Genomic DNA, 14,974 nt, shown 5'->3' with positions numbered 1-14,974 from the left:
TGAAACATGGTGGGACCACTCCCACGACTGGAGTGCTGTGATGGAAGACTACAAGCTCTTCAGAAGGGATAGACGAGGAAGGAAGGGTGGTGGTGTGGCCCTTTATATTAAAGACTATTTTGATGTTGAAGAGCTTGGGATTGGGAATGATACAGTTGAGTGTCTATGGATAAGGATCAGAGGAAAGGCCTGTAGGGGTGACATCGTGGTGGGGTCTGTTATAGACCGCCTAATCAGGATGAAGAGAAGGACGAGGCGTTCTATGAGCAGCTTGAGCGAGTCGCGCAATCACCAGCACTCGTTCTTGTGGGAGACTTCAACTTCCCTGATATATGCTGGGAATATCATACAGCGCAGAGGAAACAGTTCAAAAGGTTCCTAGAGGGTGTGGAAGATAGTTTCCTTATGCAGCTGGTACGAGAGCCTACCAGGGGTGGTGCCCTGATTGACCTACTCTTTACTAACAGAGAAGGACTGGTGGGAGATGTGAAGGTTGGGCACTGTCTTGGGCAAAGCGACCATGAAATTGTAGAATTCTCTATTCTTGGAGATGTCAGAAGGATCACTAGCAGAACGGCTATCCTGAACTTCAAGAGGGCGGACTTTGACTTGTTCAGGACGCTTGTTGCGAGGGTCCCTTGGGAGTCGCTCCTTAAGGGTAAAGGGGTCCAGGAAGCCTGGACGCTCCTCAAGATGGAGATCTTAAAGGTACAAGAACAGGCTTTTCCTGAATGCCGTAAGGCGAGCCATAGGGGAAGAAGACCGGTATGGATGAACTGGGAACTATTGTTGAGGCTCCGGAAGAAAAAGAGAGTCTATGTCCTCTGGAAGAAGGGACAGGCTACTTGGGGAGATTACAAAGAAGTTTATAAGGTATGCAGGGAGGAAGTTAGGAAGGCAAAAGCTCAGCATGAACTCAGATTGGCCACTGCAGTAAAAGAGAACAAGAAATCCTTTTACAAATATATCAGTGGTAAGAGAAGAAATAAGGAGAATTTACACCCTTTACTTGATGCAGCGGGGAATGTGACCACTGAGGATAAGGAGAAGGCTGAGGTCCTCAACGCCTTCTTTACTTCTGCCTTTAATAGGCAGATCAGTTATCCTCAGGGCACTTTATGCCCTCATCTGGAAGTCTGGGATGCCAGGCTGAATACACCCCCTGTGGTACAGGTGGAGACAGTTAGAGAGCTCCTTCTCCATCTGGACTGCCACAAGTCCATGGGACCGGACGGGCTCCATCCTAGGGTGCTAAGGGAGTTGGTGGGGGTGATTGCCGAGCCGTTCTCGGCCATCTACCAGCGCTCCTGGTTATCTGGGGAGGTCCCGGAGGATTGGAGGCTTGCCGATGTGACTCCCATGTACAAGAAGGGCCGTAAGGAGGATCCGGGGAACTACAGGCCTGTCAGCCTGACCTCAGTACCCGGGAAAGTTATGGAGCAAATCATCTTGGGTGAGATCACTCGGCATATGAGTGGCATCCAGGGGATCAGGCCCAGCCAGCACGGGTTCACGAAAGGCAGGTCGTGCTTGACCAACCTCATTTCCTTTTACGACTGGGTGACCAGACTGGTGGATGAGGGAAAGGCTGTTGATGTGGTCTACCTGGACTTCAGCAAAGCCTTTGACACGGTCTCTCACAGTATTCTCCTAGGGAATCTGGCTGCCTGTGGACTGGGTAGGTATACCCTTCTTTGGATAAAGAACTGGCTAGGGAGCCGTGCCCAGGGGGTAGTAGTTAATGGAGTCAAGTCCAGCTAGCAGCCTGTTACAAGTGGTGTCCCCCAGGGGTCGGTACTTGGGCCCATCTTGTTCAATATCTTTATAGATGACCTAGACGAGGGGATTGAGTGTACCCTCAGTAAGTTTGCAAATGACACCAAGTTGGGTGGTGGTGTTGATCTGCCTGAGGGTAGGGAGGCCCTTCAGAGGGATCTGGATAGGCTGGATCGCTGGGCTGAGCTGAATGGGATGAGGTTCAACAAGGCCAAGTATCGGGTCCTGCACTTTGGCCACAATAACCCCATGCAGCGCTATAGGCTCGGAGCTGAGTGGCTGGAGGACTGTGAAGAGGAAAGGGACCTGGGGGTGTTGGTTGATGCTCAGCTGAACATGAGCCGACAGTGTGCCCAGGTGGCCAAGAGGGCCAACGGCATCCTGGCCTGCATTAGAAATAGTGTGGCCAGCAGGAGCAGGGAGGTAATCATCCCCCTGTATTCGGCACTGGTGAGGCCACACCTCGAGTATTGTGTTCAGTTTTGGGCCCCTCACTACAAGAAAGACGTTGAAGCCCTGGAACGTGTCCAGAGAAGGGCAACAAAGCTGGTGAGGGGTCTGGAGCACAAGTCTTATGAGGAGTGGCTGAGAGAGTTGGGATTGTTTAGTCTGGAGAAGAGGAGGCTCAGGGGAGATCTCATTGCACTCTATAGCTTCCTGAAGGCACCCCTGTGATGAGCAGGGGTTTGGCCTCTTCTCCCAGGCAACAAGCAGGACCCGAGGAACTGGCCACAAGTTGTACCAGAGGAGGTTTAGACTGGACGTGAGGAAAAAGTTTTTCTCCCAAAGAGTGGTCAGGCACTGGAATGGAGGCCCAGGGAGGTGGTGGATTCGCTGTCCCTGGCAGTGTTCAAGAGGCGGCTTGATGAGAAGCTACAAGATATGGTTTAGTAGCTGTGGCAGCAATGGTAGTGGGAAGACGGTTGGACTAGATGATCTTATAGGTCCCATCCAACCATGTGATTCTATGATTCTATGATTCTATTATTCTAAGTCCCTTTCCAGCTTTCTTGTAGGCCCCCTTGAGGTACTGGAAGACCGCTATCAGGTCTCCCCGGAGCCTTCTCTTTTTCAGGCTGAACAGCCCCAACTCTCTCAGCCTGTCTTCATAGGAGAGGTGCTCCAGCCCTCTTATCATCTTTGTGGCCCTTCTCTGGACTTTCTCCAAAAGGTCCATGTCCTTCTTATGCTGAGGGCTCCAGAGCTGGACGTAGTACTCCAGGCGGAATCTCACAACAGCAGAGTAGAGGGGCAGAATTGCCTCCCTTGACCTGCTGGCCACGCTTTGTTTGATGCAGCCCAGGATGCAGTTGGCTTTCTGGGCTGCAAGCGCACATTGCTGGCTCATGTTGAGCTTCTCATCAACCAGCACTCCCAAGTCCCTCTCCTCAGGGCTGCTCTTAATCCATTCTCCACCCAGCCTGTATTTGTGCTTGGGATTGCCTGACCCATGTGCAGGACCTTGCACTTGGCCATGTTGAACGTCATGAGGTTTGCACAGACCCACCTCTCAAATCTGTCAGGGTCCCTCTGGATGGCATCCCTTCCCTCCAGCGTGTTGACTGCACCACACAGCTTGGTGTCATCAGCAAATTTGCTGAGGGTGCACTCTATCCCACTGTCTATGTCACTGACAAAGATCTTAAACAGTATCAGTCCCAGTATCAACCCCTGAGGAACACTGCTCATCATTAGTCTCCACCTGGACATCGAGCCATTGAACACAACTCTTTGATTGTGACTATCCAGACAATTCCTTATCCACTGAGTGGTCTGTCCATCAAATCCATGTCTCTCCAATTTAGAGACAAGGATGATCTGTGGGACAGTGTCATATTGATTTCCAATCAGTGGGAACCTTACCGGACTGCCAAGACCAAATACTTAAATTACAAAATTATTGTAGACAACTTTAAGTATAATTATCTTTCCTCTAAGTCTCACAATAGCATCACTTTACATTGAAAAGGCTGAAAGAAAAAAAAAAATGAGATAATTAAGATATAGACAATGTTATCTTTCTAAAATTCTCTATTATCCAAGACAGCTTGCTGTTATCCTTATGCTGTATACAGTGAGATGTACAATTGATTTCTACAATTTCAAGGCATTTATCTTAAAGAACTGTTATGGGAGTTTGGAACTGACAGGATGCCCAAAATACTTTTCATGTGCTTCATTGATCTGTTATTAATAATTACTTAATATAATAACTGTAGTTACTATTTGTAGGTTTGTAAATTTTCTGATTTTCATCATATACAACAAAACTTACTCTGCTAACAACACACAATTTCAGCTCAGAAGAGAAGAATCTTATCTCCTGGTCTTTGAACCTTAGCCCTTTGCGTATTGTAGTTCAAACACAGAGATTTCATCCCTGCTGTAATAAATCAAGCACAGTGTGTTGGCTACCACCATGCCAAGGTATGATCTCAGATAGCCATAATTGTCTAAAACCATTCCAGCTTGTTAATGTACTTGGCTAAAAATGCAAAAACTTCGGATTTCTTATTGAAAAGAAAATCATCTTAGTTCAGTTTTTCTGCATTCACCCTATCCTTAACATGTTAATTTTGCACCACTTTGTCTCTTTCTATATATAAACATTTGAGATATCCCCATTATGTCATCCTCATTAACTTCCAGCAGTGGCCATCTTCATAAATCTTTGAGACTACTCATATTAGGGAATTCTAGTCATGTGTGAGTAAGGATGGCAAAATCTCGTTCACTATCATTAGAAGAGTGTCAGGTGGAAGATTGTAGACTTCTGAATTACCTTTCCTATATAATGAGGAAAAATAAGCAGACTGCATTAGTTTAGAATTCATGTTTTCTTTTTTGTATTTTTAATTTTAAGGTAATTGCCTCCTTTCAAATTCTGACTTGACCTATATGGTACATAATCTTCCAAGTCTAAGTTATTGGAAACTATATTAAGTAACGAAACAAATTATGTGAAGTTAATATCCAATTTGTTTAAGTTAAACAGAAGTTGGAGACCAGAAAATACTTTATTGAGAATGGTGAGGAATTATGAAAATGGCTTAGAAAGCACAGAGCTAAACTACTACTTTGGAGAACTTAGAGAATGTATTATTACATGTTACACTGCAATAATGTGTTCTGAATGAAATGAGATTTCAAACTTGTGAAAACATAGAGGGGGTTTATGGTGTGAAAAATGTAGCAAGCCTACAATAGCAGAAAACACAAAGAAAATAGATTAATTTAGGAAACAGAAGAACTTAATCTGATCTTCATGTCTCAGTTGAAATTAGACTGTATTTATGTAGTAGAGTTGGGATTCAATTTAGGAATAAAATATTGAAATTTAGAGACTTTTTTTTCAGTGGCCAGTGAATGGATATGAATGGATATTTATTGTAATTTAAGTCATAAAGACATGTTGCCCTTGGGTGTGCAAGAGATTTGCACAGACCTAGTACATATGCTATAACTATCATAGGAGACATGAATCATTGTGGATCTGCAGCTAGAAGCTGTACAAAAGATTTTTTCTTAAATACTGCCAGATAGGGACAATTAACTGTACATTAGATGTCAACTTCAAGTTGAGTTCAAGCTCGTAGATCTCTGTTGTCTACCATGGACCCTTCAGTCATCCAGCCTTTCCGTAAACACTTGCGTGTAGCCACCTATTGCTCAGTTCAGTGGGTACTTTGCAGTATCATAAAATCTTCAAAAAATCCATATGGGGCTGGCAGATATGATACAAAAGCAGTGGGAGACACCTGACCTTTTCAACAACAGCATGATACCAGGAAGCATATCCTACAATACGTCAAAAACTGAATCAAGCCCCTGCTATTTAGTAGGTTTTCAATCAGTTTCAGTAGGATTATCTGTATGAGCTTGCCATCCAGTGCTAAGGAATTTTCTGTAATCCTTTTTCCTGCAACTGTGCTTAGTTTGGAGAATTTATAAAATACGTTCCATAAAATTTTCTGTTGCAAGTATTGCTTTCCCATTCTTCTATATGCTCTAAGTGTGTTACTTCTGTGAGTTTTCATTTTTCAGTTTTCCTAGAGAAAAGAATATTGACAATCAAATAGTTTTGATACAGGTTTTGGACATTAACCACTAATCCTAAGTTCCTCAATGTTTCAGTATTTATGAAAATTCAATAAATACCTGGTAGTTATAAAAAAAATATTTAAAATAAGTACTAGTACATAGCTCAGAACAAATTATTTGCAAAAACCGCATATACAAAAATAATGTGGGAATTTTTTTCTTCTCTTTGATCAGCTTTCCCTTTATAATTAAATGCATGCTTGAAACTGTGGAGAATAGAAAAATCTGCTTTTTTAGTATTGGTAGGAAATAGGAAGGAGGTGAATCACTGATTAACGTTAAAAAGGACTACCCAAATGTACCCAAATGTGTTATTATAATCAGAAAACAGAACTGATTTGCCTACTTCATTTAAACCTCCTGGGTTCAGATAAATGCTAAGTCTTTGTCATTTAATATTACATTAACAGCAGGAGTCCTTTTATTGGGAAAATATCCAAACCGATGTAACCTCTGATTTCTAATGGCAATTACTGTTGTTTCAAAAATAATATTTACAGTATGGAAAATATTGCACCCTATTCAATTTACATGGTTGAAAATGACTCATCTAAGCATATTTTAAGAAACTGTGATTAATTAAAGCATTTCAGTTGAAATTATGATAATTTGCATTTGAGAGGGAGTATCATCTATGCAAAGGGTGGTAAGTTCTTAAAAGTCACTTTCAGTTGCGAGAAAATGCCTTACATTAAAAATATGAACAAATGAGATCATTGAATGCATTCATGGATAAATGTACATAAATTAAATCCTTTTTCTCATACTATATACAGGGACTGAATTACACTAGGTTCACAATGTTCAGTCATTCTGACTTCTCAGCAACAAGTAGTCATTTTAAATAAAAACAAAATGAAGAAATTATTTTCCCCAAATCTACCAGAGTTGCAATAAAACTTCCCGCTAAGCAGCTGCTTTCTTTTATTTTCTTTTTTTTTCTTTTTTTTTTCTTTATTCCCCCCTTTTTTTTTCCCTTTATAAGGTATCTAGGTAAAATATTGAAATTCATCCTAACATAGACAGTGGAGAAAACTTTTTAACTTTTTTCCAAGTGATTTAATTATTTTTATAGCAAGTTTGGAACCACTGCAATTTTATTCTAGAATATTCCCTAAATGTAAGGAAGTTAAAAAAGATCTGGTAAAAATTTAGAGGTGGTGGAGCTTTAGAAGAAATGTTCACAGAAGATGACTCTGGAAGGAATTTGAGAGATTATCTAGTTCATCCTCTTCAAGGCATGACCACGTAGATATATATTGTTCTTCACAGATACTTAACCAACCTGTACTCTAAGACCTCTGATAAATGAGATTAGTTTAGTTGTCATATCATTCAAAGGAGGTGATTCTGCCCCTCTACTCGGCTCTCATGAGACCTCACCTGGAATAGTGTGTCCAGCTCTGAAATTCCCAACATAAGAAGGACACAGATCTGTTGAAGAGAGTCCAGAGGAGGGCCACAAACATGATGAGAGCACCTGGAGCACCTCTGCTATGAGGACAGGCTGAGAGAGTTGAGGTGGTTCAGCCTGGAGAAGAGAAGGCTAGGGAAGATCTTATTGCAGTCTTTCAGTACCTAAAGGGGGCTTATAAGAAAGACAGGGAGAAACTTTTTAGCAGGGCCTGTTGTTATAGGCCAAGGGGCCTTTTAAACTAGAAGAGGGTTGGTTTAAATGAGATACAAGGAAGAAATTTTTTCAGTGAGAGTGATGAAACACTAGAACAGGTTGCCCAGAGAGGTGGTAGATGCCCCGTGCCTGGGAACATTCAAAGTCTAGTTGGATGGGCCTCTGAGCAAGGAAATGCAGGAGTTAAATTCTGGTAAATTATGTGTATTGTGTCAGAAATTCTTCTGGCAGCAGAAGGAATTTGTAATAAAAGTTGGATTTCTCTATTCTGTCTTCTCAAGAGAACGAGATTGAGAAACTCCTATACTGGTGTTGAAAAATGACATAAGTGGAATGAAATTGTTGGCAAGCAAGAAAAAGTTACAGTGCCCTCATATTTTTCAGTACACTGAGCAAATTTTAGAGCTTTCTTCTGTAAATTCAAATAGGACTATTCAAGATCTGTTATTTCTAAAACTGTCCTGCTTACTCACCTCTGCATTCAACCCCTTCATCTGTAATGGAGTTTATACATATGTAACCATCTCAACAAAGAAAGATTCTCAACATGTAATTTCTCCTTTTCAAATTACCCACTCATAAAACCAAGGGAGGCAAAGTTCTCAGTGAGGTGCAGAATTGACTGCATATTGCTCATGTAATTTACATTTGTACATCTTTTGCAGGAAGCAAACAATCTATGTCATTGTCCTTGTACTGGACAAATTTTCTCTGTGTTTCATAATTTTTGTCATTTAGTAGGAGTGAAACAAATTTGATAGATATAAATATTTTTAAATTCTATAGCAATTACTTTAGAAAACTGGAGAGTCATCCTCCCAATCAGATTCTTTCTAAACACTTTTTAAGCCACACTGAGAAACCTGTAACAGGAATTTCTCATATGTATCCTATTTTTACATATGCAATCTGCGTAAGTTGAGTTAAAGGCATTCAAAAGAAAAGACAAACTTCCAAATAGAAATTGCTTTGATTCTTGATGCTCTCTAACTCCTTTCTGCTTATGTCTCTATCTGCCGATATTTAGTTTGATTTCAATCCATAGAACTAATATTGTATCAATGGATAAATATTGGTCTATAATATTTACAGGGTTCAAACATTAGGGAATAAAATAACAATACTTGTAATTTTTTCCCAATGTTGAAATTTTAACAATAATTTTAGTTCTATTACTAAAACTGATATAAAAGTTAACATTGTTTCTCACAAAACAATTAAAAATAATATGAAAAACTACATTTTTAGCATAGTAACAGTTTTAGACAGCGTCTATTTTTGTTCACCTTATATATTCAGAGTTTATCTATTTATAGTATACTTATTTGCATGGACTCTTGGTATCTAAAATATATCATTAAATGATGCAAAAAGTAGATACAAATCACTTATATACTAATGATAGTATCTTTTTAGTTCTAAAAGTGGATACATAGTATCTACTTATATCTCATTAAAAGTATGACTTTATACAGCTTCATAAACAAATTCACAAGTGTAAAAATGGATGTTAAGAGGAAAAGGTAAGATGGTATCATCTCATATCCTAATACAGCAGTTCTAGATGCTGTATCAGTTTGAGCAAAGGGACTACAAAAAGTGGGTAGATTTTGCAGTATGTCTGAATTAAATCTTGTATTGCCACTGCTGCAGACATAATACTGAGCTAGACAGACCACTAATTTGATCTGTGAGAATATTTTTTGTTTTCTTTTTTTAAATGAAACTGCCTTAGTCATTCTTGTTTCATGTTTCAGATAATATGTGTGATTTTGATATCTTCATTGCTTGTACCACCGTGGATGACAGCTGAGACAGAACTCCTGCATTTCAAGCCTAAACTGCAAATATATTGCTATAAATACCAACATTTACCTTTATAATAGTGTTTGGCCTTTGCATTCCAGCCTACAAAGCATGAGTTGGTCAGCATAAATCCTTACTCAGGAAAGAAAACTCATCAAATTGGCAAACAAAGGTGTAGTAGCTGAAACTAGATAAAGTCCAACGACAACACCTGTTGCAATGAGTCATTGGAACAAGAGCTGTGGAGAATTCACCAGCTCTTCTTACTGTTGGATATCCATTCCACTGCAGAACAATAATTTACAAGGGTATTCCAATAGACTGTATGATACAGCAGACCAGATTAGAGGATCATTCTAGTCTTCTCCAGGACTCTACAACATCTACATGGGTAAAATAGACAACGTTCATTGCATTCTTTGAAATGTGTTCATAAATACAGGTACCTACCAGAAAATAAATGTATGTACACATCCCACCAGTATCAGATTTCTCCTTGGAGATATTAGTAACTATTTAAACTTTGTTGACAAACCAAAGTGTATTCAAATTTCAACTACCTGATAAGACCGGTAAAATACACAAGGGTTGTGGGTTAACTCTGATGATAGGCAGCTCAGCCCCACACAGCTGCTCGCTACCATCCCCGCAGTGGGAGGGGAAGAGAATTGGAAGGGTGAAAGTGGAAAAACTTGATGTTTGATATAAAGACAGATTAATAGGTAAAGCAAAAACCACTCACGTAAGCAAAGTAAAACAAGGAATTAATTCACTACTTCCCATTGTCAGGCAGGTGTTCAGCCACCTCCAGGAAAGCAGAGCTCCATCACCTGATGGAGTTACCCAATGGTTACTCAGGAAGACAAATGTCATCACTCCAAACGTCCCCTTTTCCTTCTTCTTCCACCAGCTTCTATTGCTGAGCATGACATTGTATGGTATGGAATATCCCTTTGGTCAGTTAGGGTCAGCTGTCTCAGCTGTGTCCCCTCCCAACATCTTGTGCACCTGCAGCCAACTCACTGGCCAAGTAGTGGGAGAAACAGAGAATATCTCGATGCTGTGTAAAAACTGTTCAGCAATAGTTAAAACTTGGGTGTGTTATTAACACTGTTTTAGTCACAAATCCAAAACATAGCACCATATGTGTTACTATGCAGAAAATTAACTCTATACCAGCCAACTCTATACCAGTACAATAAGGCACTGTTCCTGCCCTAAATAATCTATAATCTAGACATAAATTAATGCAAGAGAGCTTTGAGTGAGTGTTCTGGTTCTATTATAGTCTGTGGATTTTAACTACTCTCACTGCTTTATGAGGCTGGACACTAACTTCTGCAAGCAAATCAACATCAGACTGACTTTGGTAATATACTATTTGGTTCCCACTGGATGACATAAACTTGTCGTTTACAGATTCTAGATTGTAAAAATTCTACTGAAATCAGTAGTGCATAAAATACTTGAAGATTTGTATGAAAAAAAACCTAAGTTTGTGAGTCAACTCACCATCAAATGCATTAAAAAATTCAACAAAGGCTTTGAAAATGTTACTACCTCAGCAGGCAACCAATACTAAAATACTGTAAATTTGCTGTTTGGAAAAAAAAATTTTATTAATAAAACCAGTCAACATTCACCCATCAGAAAAAATAAAATTAAGTTCAAACTGTTGATAAGGTTTAATCTCTCTCTTTCTTATCCTTCTTAACCATGGCAATCAAAGTATTAGTTGGACTGTGCATTTCCATCTCCAGATAAAAGTTACTTTCAAAGATCCAAAGAAAAAATCCACTAGGCTTCTAAGGAAACTATTGTAGTCATAATGAAGAACACCAAATATCAGGAACAAAGTGACTTAAGGATATATTTACGTGACAGATTGCCGTACCATGCAGAAATACCCAACCTAGGATAGAACCAGCTAGCTCAGGTGACAAAAGAAAGGAAGAAACTTTGAATTCCCATCTGCTCTTTCTGTTTTTCATCCCTCTGTCCCTGAGTTTCCTGTTCTCACATACAATAAGGAGACAGACTAGTTTCACGGGTCTGGAGCGACTTTATTTATCAGTGGTTTCATTAACTCAAAATCTATTAAAGTTGATTTTTTACATTCACACCATCATTTTGAAAGAAGTATTTTTCCTCTTCAAGTTTTCATTAAGTGTGTACCCAGTCTACACGTAGCATCTGTGGGTCAACATACTCAACACCTGATATTCAACTTGTGCAAATCAACGTAGTTTAACTGTTGAATCTTCCAGAAGTATGACAAAGCAATAGAGTAAGATTCAGGAACAACTTCACTCAAAATCGTCATTATCAGCCAAGTACGAATCCAAAATGGACATATATTACTCTGAATTTTTTTGCACTTCAAATCTTGTATGAACAGCTCATCTCCTTTGATTTCATCCTAAAATGGTGGAAAAGGGATAGGAACAGCTCTTATTTCCAATCCCAGAGAGAAAAAAAAAAAAAAAAAGAACAACAACAACAAAAAACCCCAGCATCTTAAGGACAATGTTCTCAAACTTATTTTTAACTCTTCCTGCAGTGCATTAAGTGAGAACATACTCAGGAACCAAACTTAAAAACATTGTTTCATCAAAACAAATTATCAGTAGATGATCTTCTGAGCGTACTTCAGGGAGCAAAAATGTTTCAAATTAATCCTCTAATATATGCCATTAATTCCCTAACACCACGTACAGAAAAGACTGATTTATTCTTGGTAGATATAATTTTAAACTAATCATCTTGTGTTTTGAAATACAGAAATCTGTAATTCCTTCTTGCATTCTAAAAATAAGTATGTTTAAACAATATATTACGAAAGCTTTTAATGCACTACTAATTACTCTAGGAGAAATAGAGATCTTGCTGCCAAAAAAAAAAAAAATAAAAGGTATGCATAACCTGAAGGTAAATATATTGAAATAAAGAATTTATGATATTCTCCATTTCTGCTATTAGAGGCTTTGGCTAAACATCATTCCATGTCACTGATAAAATCACATAGGAGAATAGTTAAGCCGTTAGTAGCAACCTAAAAAAAGAATATCACTGTATTATTTCACACATGCTAAAAAACTAATAGTATGTTATTTCAGTGCTAATTGTATCTGATTTAAATCTACAGTTAAGAAATTCTTAGGCAAATTCTTTTGTCTCCATGTAACTTGATCACCCCACAAGCACAAGATCCGTTCAGTCCTAAAGGGTTTGTCATCCATCCAGGTGTGCTGACACTCCCGGGCTGACACACCCTAGGATGACCTAGGGGACAAAGGAATGACCTTGCGACCCTTCCCTAGGTTAAAGACAAAATAATTTAAATATGTGTCAGCACTGAAGACAGTGAATTAAATTGTCCAGGTGGCTTTAAAGATATAAGACAGTTTATTTCCCTTCTGAAATTCAGTTCAAAGAGCATGAAAGGATGTGTGCATGAATGATGAAACATTTTCTCACTGGGAACATTTATTGCTTGTTAAACTTTCATTTCCTTCACTTTAGATTGCATGGAGACAACATCTAAAATACTTCAGTCTTTTCAGTACCAGCTCTTTTTGGACACAACCTGGGTTTTTTTGGGTTTTTTTTTTTTTTCATTTCAGACATAATAGATCAAAAGTACATCTACAAATACATCCCTGTATTTGCAGCCTTTTTGTGGTTTAGATCCATCTTTGTTCAGGTTTGCTGCATTATGTGTTAAATGGTTAATTTAATCTGTTGCATGGGAGTTCTTAGCTTTCAGTTCAGCTTAGGGTGGTTGCTTTGTCTATTGACTATGTTGTTCTGCCACACTGAATTAAAGACATCTTGAAAGAGTTTTCTTATACTAATGTTTCCAACTTCTCCTTTAGGGTCTCAGTAATTATTGTTTTGTAATTTAACAGAATGGAGTTGTGCACAACAGATAGATAAAACCCAAACAAATAAAATCTACTTTGAAATATATTTCAATCAACCACAGAGAGCTTAGTATTCAGTACTCATAGTTTCAGGTCACAAAATCTAAAATTCTGCCCTTTTCCAACTCATTTGCTGAATAAAATGAATCAATTGCAATAAGCTTCACAATAACCTCCATAATAAGTGCAGATCAATCTGACTTGTTGATAACTTAGGATCTGAATAGTGCAGATGCTGCAATTTACATTTAAGATCAATAACCTTAAGGCAAGGATAAAATATTAATACCTAGCATGCCAGTGAATCATACAATCTTTATACTTCAGAAATAGGAGGGAACTTAATCTTAACAGAGGATGTAAATATCCCTTTTTATACACATGTACTGTTAAATTGGTTGTAGCATTCCTGGGTTTGTAGTAAATTCTCCAAGGACATGATCTTTCTCTAGCTATGAAAGAATAGGTAGACAAGTCTTTAAATCTCATTACAGTTTGTTGTAGCCCTCAATAGCTAATACGGCTTTTCATGAAGTGCTCCTCTGAGAAATTTCATTATAAAGTTCTCCCTTCAGTAATCCAGCTACTCTACAGTTTGGATGCTTGTGCTTTACTACTAAGTTGAGAAATAATGCTGAATTCTTTGGGGTTCTGTCAAGCTCTATTAAAATAGCAATAATAGACACACATATATTTAAACTAGGAATAAACAATGTATGAAATATTTATTTTACTTTTTAAAATACCTTTAGAAAGTAGGAAGTTAACTATTAACATACCGAAATGATACAATATGCTATTCTACGTTGTTCTTCTGTAGTCTCCTAGGCTTGTCAGAATGATGCAACAAAATATGTTACGCTCATATAGTCACCGCTTGATTAAGAGATGAAGCCAAAGCCTACTGCAGGAGTGGATTTATCAGAGGGGGTAGGTAATACTGGCCATAGCCTTCCTCACCAACTGAGTTGAGCAAAACAGCAATTCTCGAGGGAGAGAGACTACATGCTAATGTCGTATGCTACAATAAGAAGTTGCAAAACCTCATTAACAGAGCAGCCAGACCAGCCCTACACTGAAGCTGGGGCCCCAGCCACCATCATTCTCTCTGCTCCACATTTCAAAAGTTAGGAATACAGATAATTTTTTTAAAGTTTTGTGAGAATTATTGACACATGAGTCCAGAGTGATTTGCAGTAACTAAACACAGGATGTGAAGTACTTGGAAGTCATGGCCTGTACTCAGGTTGAACCTAGAAGAGGCAATGTGAATCCAGAAGTCAAATTCCCTGCTAGCCTTCATAGCTCAGGTGCAATGCAGAGAGCTGAACACAGACAAATTGCCTCAATATCAGAACCTATATTTGCATTGTTCTCTGTGTAAGTGTATGTGCCCACAGAGAGCTGGAAGAGAGCTCAGAAAATAGCCTACTTATTTTGAATTCCCATCCTTCATTTTACCAAAATATTTTTGATTTAAAATTATAATTTTAGTGGAAGTAGGCCAAAAAGTGCACTAAACGTCTTTAAAGTCACACCTTGCAAGTTACAATGAAAGTAAACAGGTGAAAGTCATAAAATATTATTTCTCCTAAAGCTGCTAACTTCAGATGCATGTTTGATTACTATTTCAACAAAATAAATAGACAATTAGAGAACACTATTGCTGGACACTGATAAAAAGAGAAGCTGAACAAACAGCAAATCAAAATGATCCTATAAAATGCAATATCCTCAT

This window comes from Chlamydotis macqueenii, chromosome 3 (assembly GCF_036417535.1).
Source record: "Chlamydotis macqueenii isolate bChlMac1 chromosome 3, bChlMac1.mat, whole genome shotgun sequence".
Classification (NCBI taxonomy): Eukaryota; Metazoa; Chordata; class Aves; order Otidiformes; family Otididae; genus Chlamydotis; species Chlamydotis macqueenii.
This window is presented reverse-complemented; position numbering follows the sequence as displayed.